At 41.7% G+C, this 12,044-nt stretch overlaps 1 pseudogene; it reads left to right on the top strand.

The window, feature by feature from the left end:
- Positions 1–8,778: 8,778 nt before the first annotated feature.
- On the top strand, positions 8,779–10,536 carry LOC101009022 (annotated as a pseudogene).
- The last annotated feature ends 1,508 nt before the right edge of the window (positions 10,537–12,044 follow it).

Raw genomic sequence — 12,044 nt, 5'->3', positions numbered from 1 at the left:
CTTTACACTGTGAGCTTCTTAATGGCAGGGACCATTTTTTATTTATTTTTGTGTCTTCAAAACCTGGCACACACTAGGTGCCCTATAAAGATTTGTTAAATTATTTCTATGGTTATTTATTTTAATCCCACCGAGAATGTATAAAAATAATTTACTATATTGTTAGTGAAGAAGATTGTATCGAAATGCAGTGTACAATCCTTAAGGTATGTGGGATGCTTGATAGTAATACAAATATATGAATAATTGTTCCAGTCTTCTCGAAACCTGTAAGAGGGAAATAGGAAAATAAAAATGTTTTGTTTTATTTTTTTGAACTCTTGAAAATAAACTTAACCTCAGAAATATCACTTATTATTTTGAATTATTGAATCACTCCCATCAGTTTTAAGTATTAGCTTTGCAAATTATGTGAATGAACATTAGCTTCTATTTTTTCAGTACTACTGCACTAAAATAACTCTAACAAATTATGTGCTATGATCACGGTCTACACTGAAAGGAAACCTTTGGAACTTAGTGATAAATTTATGGTATGGGCTTAGAATGAACCATGCATTTATCAGGCCAAGCCATTGGCATCTGAAAACATGAGTAGGTGGAGCAGCATGGAAGGAAGGAATGTTCTCACTCATAGATAAAATAACATGTTAAGTGTGCACCCTGTGTACAAGAAGCAAGATTCTTGGGGAAGAGTATTAAGGAACTTCGAGTGTTTTTAATCATTTTAAGATCTAGTATTTAGAAAAATAAATTTAGAAACCTTTTTTTAGTTTCTTCTGGTTTATAACCCAATCTTAGACCAGAACATAATCATCATTAAAATCTCTATGAATATAAACTTTCAACCTGAGGACACTTGCATATGTACAAACTTAATTTTAAAACTATGGCTGGGTGCAATGGCTCACACCTGTAATCTTAACACTTTGGGAGGCTGAGGCAGATGGATTGCTTTAGCTCAGGAGTTCAAGACCAGCCTGGGCAACATAGTGAGAACTTGTCTGTACTAAAAATTTTAAAAATCAGCCAGGTGTGGTGGCGCATGCCTGTAATCCAAGCTACTCGGGAGGCTAAGGTGTGAGGATTGCTTGAACTCGGGAGACTGAGACTGCAGTGAGTCATGATCGCACCACTGCACTCCAGCCTGGGTGACAGAGTGAGACCCTATGTCAAAAGAAAAGAAAAATGTAACATACCCCTGACCACTTTAACTTCATCTTTGCTTTGACTTAATATCATGTCTTCTCTCCAAGACTTCAAATGCCCTAATAATATTAACAAAAAGTAAGATGAGTAGTAACTTCAGGAAATGGATTGGGAAGAATACATAAGATGGAAGATCACACATTTTTTATTTGTAGTTTAAGACCGAAAACATCAAATTGATGAAATCAAATCAACAATGGATGAAGCTGATTAATTATAACAGCCGACAGTCATTAAATGTATTCTTGTACCAAGCATTGTGCTTATACGGTGTATGCTTACTCTATATCCATTTTATGGATGAGGAAACCAAAAGAGAATGATCTTTTCCATCTATTTCATCACCACTTCCCAGCACTTACAAGAATATGTCATACATAGTAGGTACTCAATAAATGTCAAATGAATTCAGAAACTTAGAATGAATAACTTAGATGAAAGAGCCAAGAATGTTCCTCCAAGTTTTTCATTTGAAAAATTTCAAACCAACAGTAAAGTAAAAATATATGACAAACCACTATTTTGTACACCATCCACCTAGAAATACAAGTTGTTAACATGTTTCTATGTTTGTTTTATTTATTTATTATTCATCTTTGCTGAACCATTGAAAAGAAGTGGCAGACATGATGATACTTCACCCCTAAATACTTCAGCATGTATCTTCTAAGAATACACTCCTACATGCAATATCATTATCACATCTAAAAAATCTTATATTAATTCAATAATATGTAGTTTGCAATCCATATTTAAATTCCCCAGTGGCCCCCAAAATATCTTTTATAGATTCTTTTTTTCAGTTCAGGCTGAAAAAAAATATTTATACATGCATCTGAGTTTTTTGTCTCTCTAATCTCTTTTAACCAGAAGTGTCCCATGGCTTTGGTTTTATTTTGCAGGATATTGACTTTTTTTTTTTCTTTTGAGGCAGAGTCTCATTCTGTCACCCAGGCTGGAGTGCAGTAGCACAATCTCGACTTACTGCAACCTCCGCCTCCTGGGTTCAAGCAATTTTCCTGTCTTAGCCTTCCGAGTAGCTGGGACTACAGGCATGCACCACCATGCCTGACTAATTTTTGTATTTTTGGTAGAGACGGGGTTTCACCATGTTGGCCAGGCTGGTCTCAAACTCCTGACCTCGCGATCCACCCACTTCGGCCTCCCAAAGTTCTGGGATTACAGGCTTGAGACTGGTTATCTTATAGAATATTCTGTAGTTGATTTATCTGATTCTCTATTCATAATTTGATTCAGAGGGCAGGAGTGGTGACTCACCCCTGTAATCCCAATACTTTGGGAGGCCAAGGTGGGAGGATCACTTGAGCCCAGGAGTTTAAGACCAGCCCAGGCAATGTAGTAAGATGCCATTTCTACAAAAAATTTTAAAAATAAATTGACTGGGCATGGTGGTGGGCGCCTGTAGTACCAGCTACCTGGGAGGCTGAGGTGGGAGGATTGCTTGAGCCCAGGAGGCCAAGGCTGCAGTGAGCTGTGATTGCAACGCTGCACTCTAGTCTGTAAGACAGAGTGAGGCCCTATCAAAAAAAAAAAAAAGAGATTCAGTAAAGCATATTTAGCAATTATACTACATAGCAATTATACTGTAAGTGATGAAATATACTTCTCATTGCATCACATAAGAAGCACGTAATGTCTGATTGTTCTACTGTACAAGATGGTTAAGTCTGATCATTTGGTTGAAGTGGTAATCACGAAGTCTCTTCACTGAAAAACACATTTTTCCATATAGCCAATGTTTGTTTTCTTCAACAACCCGTTTCTAGAGTACTCCTTTAAGGCCAACTCTATGCTAAGTGTTGTATGGATATCTGACATATGGCTAGTTTTCTTATCAAGACATTTACCAAATTCTGAAGCTCTGAGGGATTGAAGGCTATGAAGCTAAGCAGAAAGCCTCTTAGAAGCAAAGGAGTTTTTGCCCAGTCTCACACTACTGAGGACACAATGATTACAGTTGAGGACCCAGTAGAGGGAAGGTAAACAACTCAGGTTCTCAGTTGAAATCTTCGGTGGGCTCTGTACAAAGGACTCCAGCCTCAATTCAGATAAATCTCCGATTTGATTAAGGTGAGCAAACCCCACTGCCTAACAGAGGATAAGGTGAATTCACTCTAGAGGAAGATGACATCATCTGGAGCCTCTACAGTTTTTCATATACAGTGTCTGCACTCAAAACATTATCAAGCATCCTAAAAGACAGAACTAAATGATTGGAAGTCACGGGTTGGGTGGGGTGGAAGAACATAGAAGCAAAGTCACAGGGATTTAGTTACTGGAGTTTGCAGGCAAGAATTTTTAAATAGCTATGATTTCAAAATCCAGGCAGATGGATGAAAAGATGAAGAAAATAGATTAATATGAAGACGTTTACCAGAAAAGTAGAGAACTAAATGGAAATTCTAGAACTGAAAAATACAATAACAGAAATTTATGCATAGGCTTAATAGCAGATTATAACACGGAAAAAGAGTATGTACTGGGAAATATGACAATAGAACAATGCCAATGTTGAAGCACATAAAGAAAAAAACAAAAAAGGATTTAGAGATTGAAACAGAATACAAAGGCTCAACATGTTCATATTGGATGTCCAAAAGGGATGGAGAGAGAAAGGTAGCTCTCAAATTTCCCTCAGCTTAGGGATATCGGAGTGAGTTCCCCCTACCCCATGAGATAACTGTAGAAGTAGCTGAGAACACAGCAAAGGAGCCACAAAGCAGAAGCCGTGGGATTGACAACCTAAATGAGGAGCCAAATAGACATTTGCTGCAGAGTCTTTAGAGTAACAGTAGTCACAGTGGAAATTGAGGTGGGCCAGAGGCAATTGAAGGAAGACTCCTATACCTCAATCCCTGATTGTACTAAGAAAACTGACTGCAAATTACAGTAACGAAGAGTGCAGTGAGAGGAGAGGATTAGTGGAAAGTGGAAGGTTGTTAGGAATGGAAGGAAGCATGCAGGCCTGGGGCCTTGCCCTGATGCCCTGCTGTTACTTCAGCCGCCTCTCTGCATGGATGTCAGGAAAAAGGAAGAAGGGAAAAAAGAGGGAGGAACTCCAAGTAGAGGTGCCAGATTTAGCAAATAAAATACATGAGTTTCAGATAAATAGCAAATCATTTTTTGGTATATGTCCCCAATGTTGCAAAGAACACACTTATACTAAAACAATATTCATTTTTATCTGGAATTTAAATTTAACTGAGCATCTTGTATTTTCTCTGGCAGCTCTAACCCTGAAAGACTGAGTAATGTGCTGAGCCTGAGTTAATGTGGAAATGACTGGAGTACCGTTACCCCTCTGAACCCATGTGTTCTGCATCCACAGATGCAACCACAGTCAAAAGTATTAGGAAAAATAAAAACAAATGGAAATACACCAATAAAAAATAATATAAAAAGTAATACAGTATAATAACTATTTTCATAGCATTTACATTGCATTAGTATTATAAGTAATTTAGAAATGGTTTAAAGTATATGGAAAGATGTGCACATGTTGTGTGCAAATATTGCACAATTTTATATAAGGGACTTGAGCATCTGCAAATTTCGGCAGATACCAAGGGATGACTGTACTTTTAATGGGCAAGATTAAATTTTACAGGATATCTCATTCCCCTCCCAACCCCACACTGCTCATGGAACAGAAAATAGGAGTTGACCAAATGGTGATATTGTAGGGTAACTCAATCTCCTCTCAGGCCCACTCTGCCTAAACACCCTACAGCACACCCCATTTCCACTCTACTGCGATTGACACATACCTAAAACAAGTAGCATGTGCTATTTGTCCCACTGTTTCCAGGTAGAACATACAGCAGAAGTACGTTCTGTCATGAAATCATCGAACATATTTGTGGCTTTCAACACTGGAGGAAGGTGGAGGTAAGACCTCTTGGAGATGCCTCATGTAACCCTCCTTTACTCTTCTTGGATTGTCTTCTTCCTGCCAACCGGCAAACTTCTCAATCCCTTTTGGGGTGGGAATGCTGTACTGCACTTCATTCATATCCTATCTTTTTCTTCCTTCCTGTGTCTGGTAGTTCATTTAATAAACACCGTTCTAGATTCTCTAAAGGGAATAATTTGGAATTAAAAAAACCTTTTTCTTCTCAAGTACCTCTATCATTGCCTTGTGCCAACTGAAGAATCACCAGGTTCATAAATGTGGAAAGGAGAGCTTTATTTCTTATAAATGGTTGCAGCGTGCAGGCTGGCCATCCCACAGCCTGGGAAGGGTAGCTTCTGGCAGAAACCAGAAGCAGGTACTTCTAGGGAGGGAACGGTAAGACAGGAATTTAGGCTGAAGGGGTCAACTAAGTATATACATTTAACAGGCTATAGGAGAAGCTATGAATATTCGCAAAAGGGGGGTGCACTCACGCATAGTAAGCTAACATGTATGTTACCTATGTCCCATGTTCACTTTAGGGTGCAATCTTAACATTTAAATGTATTAAAATTAGGCTCTATATGTCAAAAGGTGAAACAGAGGACACAGAAGCATCCTGTGTGCAGCCTCTGTAAACCAGCCAGAACCAGTCCATGGTTAGTGGCCTCTTATCAGGAAGGAATGATGGTCAGTTGTTGTGTCAAACTGCAAAAAGGAAGAGGAGTCCAGCAAATCTTCAGAATGGGCCTGTTTCTGTTTAACGCTTAGGAATGGAAATCTAATGGCAAGTAGCAAGGGAGGGAGTGTAACAGGTTATGTCTGACCTCCCAGTCTGTCATGGCCAGGAACTCAGTTTTTAAGGTTTCTCTGGGGTCTCCTTAGCCAAGAGGGGGGTCCTTTTAGTCAGTTTCAGGGGGGACCTTTGGATTTTATTTTCATTTCTCAGTGGAAAGCCTAGCTGTGAAGACTTCTGAGTCTTCTATGCTTGAAAACAGTCTTTTGAAATTCAAAGCTGAGCTCTGACTTCTTTATTCTCAGCTGTACCTAGCAGACCCACGAAGCCCTGGATGCCTGTCTTTCCAGATAGAGAGCTGCAGAGAAATAAGAATTACTGGGGATGGAAAATACAGTGGAAAGTATTACAAAAAAACAACCCATTCTAGTATTACTGTACACAATAAAATAATGCTGGAAAAGGAAGAAAGAGTAAAAACTATAATGAGGCCGGGCGCGGTGGCTCAAGCCTGTAATCCCAGCACTTTGGGAGGCCGAGACGGGCGGATCACGAGGTCAGGAGATCGAGACCATCCTGGCTAACAGGGTGAAACCCCGTCTCTATTAAGAAATACAAAAAACTAGCCGGGCGAGGTGGCGGGCGCCTGTAGTCCCAGCTACTCGGGAGGCTGAGGCCGGAGAATGGCGTGAACCCGGGAGGCGGAGCTTGCAGTGAGCCGAGATCCGGCCACTGCACTCCAGCCTGGGCGACAGAGGAAAACCCCCCCACAAAAAAAAAAAAAAAAAAAAAAAAAAACAAAACAAAAAAAAACTATAATGAACAGCAGAGACAGAAGAAGGTAATAAAACAAACAAGGCATGCGGATTGGGTTTCTAACAAAAGCTTGACATCCTTATATTCAGTTCTACCACAAGTAAAAGTGACTTTTTTCATGGACCCCTTTTGCATTTTCCAATACCTCCTTGTCCTTTCCCAGTCAGGGCCGGATGGAAATAAAACAAGATGAAACTGCAGTTTTACAAACCACACCAATTATACTGTATTATCCTAAACATTAACTGGTCAAGAAAAAAAATTTCTTAAATAATTAATTAATTTAGTTATTTATTTTTAGAGACTGGGTCTCACTATGTTGCCCAGGCTGGCCTTGAACTCCTGAGCTCAGGCAATCCTCTCACCTCAACCTCCCAAAGTGCTGGGATTACAAGCATGAACCACTGTTCTGGCACAAAAGAAATTTTTAATAATCATTTTCTGAGATCTACTTTCCTGCTATGGGTCTTCTGCGCCTTGTAGGGGAAAAAACCCCAGCTGCTGGTTTCCCAGTTTGCTCATTTTGATTTACTTTTAACATGACAAAATTATACAGTCCAGTCGTCACACAAAGAAAGCCTGATAGAAAATACGTAAAACCATAAAAGAAGCTTTCTCAAAATCACTTGTGAAAATCTCTCCACTTATTACTGTGGTTGTGTTTTTTGTTGTCTAACAAGTAGATTGAGCACAATTTTCTGTCTTTATTCTCATTGGTTAGTGAAGAAAATAAAAAGGACTGCTTTTACCATTGTTACCCATGTTTGGCCTACGGTTTCACCAGTTGAACTTTTTTTTTCCTCTCTCAGACTCTTTTATATATTTTTAAATGTGCTTTCTCCCTAAATGTTTTATTTTGAAAGTTTTCACCCTTACAGAAAATTTCAAAGAATAGAATATGGCACCATCACCCAGATTAACCAATCGTTAACTTTAACCACGTTTGCTTTATCTCTGTCTATACCAGGTCCCTAAACCTTATCACTATTAACTTTCTGGGCTTGATAATTCTTTGTTTGGGGGAGGGGCAGGGGTGCTGTCCTATACATTGTAGAATGTTTAGCAGCATCCCTGGCCTCTTTTCATTAGATGCCAGCACCACTTTCCAAGTGCTAGCAACCAAAAATGTCTCCAGACATTGCCAAATGTCTCCTGGGGGGAAATCCCTCTTGTTAGGAACTACTGGTTTATACTACATTTTAAAAAAACAGCCTAAATATCCATCAACCAAGGAGAAGTGGATAAATAATATATATATATATAAATATTCTTTATTATTTATTTAGAATATTTATAGAATAAAGAATATTTATATATAACTGGGGTATATATATTACATGGTATATATATTACATTATATACACACACACACGCACACACACACGCACACACACCATGGAATACTACTCAGCCATACAAAGGAACAAAATAATGGCATTCAGAGCAACCTGGATCCTGGATGGAGTTGGAGACCATTATTCTAGGTGAAATAACTCAAGGATGGAAAATCAAACATTGTATGTTTTCACTTATGAGTGGCAGCTAAGCTATGAGGACACAAAGAATAATATAATGGACTCTGGGGACGCGAGGAGAATGGGAAAGTGGGGGCAAGGGATAAAAGGCTACACATTGGGTTCACCATACACTGCTCAGATGATTGAGTGCTCCAAAATCTCAGTAATTACCACTAAAGAACTTATCCATGTAACCAAAACCCACCTGTTCCCCCAAAACTATTGAAATAAATTAAAAACGGTCTGGGTGGGGAAATGTGCATGGTGGCGAGGCGGCAGGCCCATGGCAGGCTCTGCGGGGCGTGCGGGCAGAAGCTGGTGGTGCAGGGCAGCCAGTTCCTGACCACCTCCACGGCAAGCAGTGACGATGACAGCCTCCTCATCTATGACTGCAGTGCTGCAGAAAACAAGTCACAAGAAAATAAAGGGGACGACGAGCCGCCCTTGGTCCAGCGGAGCGGTGCAATTCTCGGTCCACCTTCTCCAAGTCTGGCAGCTGTTTTGCTATAACCGATGACAGTTAAGTGTCTGATTCTTTTCTGTACAAAACCGTGGCAGTGTCTGAGTGTCAGGACCATGACAAGGAGTTGTACAGACCTGACCTTCACAGCCTCTGAGGAGAAGGTCTTGGTGGCTGACAAGTCTGGAGACGTCTATTCCTTTTCGGTGCTGAGCCACACGGATGCGGCCAGACAGCATGGACAGACTGGGGCTCCTGTCTGTCCATGCTGTTAGAAGTGGTTGTGCATCCTGATGACCACTGTGTCCTCACTGCGGGCCGGGACAAGAAGATCCAGGTCAGCTGGGCCGCCACTCCCCGCAGCATTGAGTCCTTCTGCCTCGGGCACACAGGGTTTATGAGCTATATCTCTACGGTGCCCACTCAGCCTGAATCGCTTCCATCCTCCTCCGGGGACTGCACCCTGAGGCTCCGGGAGTACAGAAGCAGCCGCCAACTGCATTGCTGTCACCTGCACAGTCTCCAAGAGCCCGCGGACCTCCAGGTCCCCTAGAGGTTTGCCGCGTCCAGGATCGCGTTTTGGTGTCAGGAGAACCAGGTGGCGCTTCTGTGCAACTGCATTGCTGTGGTCTACATCTTCCAGCTTCACGCCTGTAGACAGCATTTGGTGTACCGACAGCAGCTGTCATTCCAGCACCGAGTGTGGGATGTGGGTTTGAGGAAACCCAGGGGCTGTGGGTGCTCCAGGACTGCCGGGAAGCTCCCCTCCCCCGGTGCTCTGCAGGCCTGTGGGTGGCCGGTGGCAGTCTGTTCCTGAAAGTGCCACGTTAAAGAAAGTTTCCGTTGTTCTTCGTGGGAACGGGGCCATACTGGAAGGCTCTGCCTGCGCGAACGCCAGCTTCAGCAGTCTCTACAAGGCCACCTTTGACAACATAACCTTCTACCTGAAGAAGAAAGAGGAAAGACTGCAGCAGCAGCTAAAGAAGGAGCAGTGGCGGTGGAGTCCCCCACCTGGGCCAATGGGCAGGCCAAGAAGATAGGCCAGGGAAGTCAGCCTGGGGTTGCGGATCTTGGCTGTCGGGGGCACCCTCGAAACAGGAAAAGCGGTTTTCATTTGTTCCCCCTGCATCCTGGCATCTCCCTTCAAAAAGGAAAAGGTGACATCAGGTGCGACCAGTTCAGCTCAGAGAACGGGACTGTCTCCTGGGCTCTAGAACATTCTGTGTCGCTGGGCACAAGGCTCTTGCCTGGTGCCTGTGCACCCTTTCTGGTTGAAGGGAAGCCAGACAGACGGGTGGAGTGGAAGCGCTTGAAGCTTCACATTGGAGGCAGCGTGTGAAACTGCAGCGGTGGCAGCTGTGGGTGTTCTGCTATTCTGGAGCCTGGCGTGCTTCCTCTAGGAGGATCTATGGCCGATGCTGTGGATGCTTTCCTGTTGTTCCCACTGTCTCACGGTCCAAGTGATGCGCTGCCCCGCAATAGCTGCTGGCCATAAGAGGCTGTTGAAACTTAGAACATAGAATCCTTTTGTGTATCAAAAGTTAGAATGCTTCACATATTTCATAAGTGCCTTGTTTTCCTTTTAACAATGATCTGGAAACAGTGCTGACTGCGAAGCTGAGGCCCACTCCCCTGTGCTGGGGACCAGGGGTTTCAGAACAGAGGGTTAGTGCCAGACCATTGTCCTCCTGTACCAGCAGCCTGACCTCCTTCACAATTCTGGGGCATCTGGCGCAGGGCATGCTCTTGTTAATAGTCTGCTTTGAAAATCTTGGTTTTAGGAGAAGTTAAGGTTGGTCTTGTTGGTATCTTCATTTAAGATAGGGCTGGCAAACTGGCCTGTGGGCCGAATCCTGCCCACTGCCTGACATGGCCTGTGAATGGTTTTTACATTTTAAAAATTGTTGAAAACAAATTAAAAATATATTTCATGACATGAAAATAATGAAATTCAGATTTCAATGTCTGTGAATGAACTTTTATTGACACAATAAAAAAAGAAATAAAAGAAATAAATAAATAAACACACACATACTTTTGTTGAGCTGATGTATTTGAAAGTAAGTTTGCGTACTTCATGACATTTTGCCCCAAAATCTCATAGCATGTATTTCTTTTTCTTTCTTTTTCTTTTTTTTTTTTGAGATGGAGTCTCGCTCTGCCACCAGGCTGGAGTGCAGTGGTGCAATCCTCCTACTCCATAGTTCAAGTGATTCTCCAGCCTCAGCTTCCCGAGTAGCTGGGATTAAGGCACGCGCCACCACACCCAGCTAACTTTTGTATTTTTAGTAGAGACAGGATTTCACCATATTGGTCAGGATGGTCTCAATATCCTGGCTTCGTGATCCGCCCGCCTCAGCCTCCCAGAATGCTGTGATTAGAGGCGTGAGCCACTGCACCCGGCCATAGCATGTATTTCTTAAGGACGTGCACACATGCCTGCATAACCATAATCACACCCAGGAAATTTAATTTTCATCCAATAATGATATCATCTAATAGCCAGCTCAGATTGAAATTTCCCTCAGTTGATTACACAAAAATGTGTTTTCAAGCTTCTGAATGTGTGCCAACCTGAAAATGAGAAATATATTAATTTTTTCTCAGTAATTTATTATGAACTTTTCCAAACATACACTAAAGGTGAAAGAACTTCCTCACTGTAGATTTAATTCGAATTTCTCTGTCATAAACATGAAGTTTATATGTTTAAGGGCACTTGTGGGTTTTGGTGTGTATGAATCTTTGTGTTTCTCAATTTCTGAGTGTTTTGTAAATTGGAGAGTTTAGTTCTTTATCTATGACATGTGTTGCAATTATATGTCTCCCAGTTTGTCACTTGTCCTTTGACTTTGCTTGTGGTGCTTGCTTTTTTTTTTTTTTTACAAAGGTTCTTCACTTTTTATTTTATTTGTATCTTGCTCTGTTGCCCAGACTGAAGTGCAGTGATACAATCATGACTCCCTGCAGCTTTGACCTCCTAGGCTCAAGTGATCCTCCCACCTCAGTTTCCAGGTTGCTGGGACTACAGACATGCACCACTATACCCAAATAATTGTGTGTGTGTGTGTGTGTGTGTGTGTGTGTGTGTGTGTGTGTGTGGAGACAGCCTCCCCATGTTGCCCAGACTGGTCTCAAACTTCTGGGCTCAAGAGATCCTCCTGTCTCTGCATCCCAACGTGCTGGAGTCATGCCCGACCAGTCCTTTCTATTGATGTCAAAATTATTGCTTTTTTTCTGCTATTATATCTGGATGATGAACATGGTTTAAAATTTTTCCCACCGCAAGATTATAAACAAATTCACTTATGTTTTCTTCAAGTACTTATATGGCTCATTCTTTCCATATGAGTTTTTCCTGGAGTATAATGTCTGTTAAGGATTCAAAGCTAT

This window comes from Papio anubis, chromosome 14, assembly GCF_008728515.1.
Source record: "Papio anubis isolate 15944 chromosome 14, Panubis1.0, whole genome shotgun sequence".
Lineage (NCBI taxonomy): Eukaryota > Metazoa > Chordata > Mammalia > Primates > Cercopithecidae > Papio > Papio anubis.
Note: the sequence above shows the minus strand (reverse complement) of the source record. Positions and strands in the feature narration are given on the sequence as shown.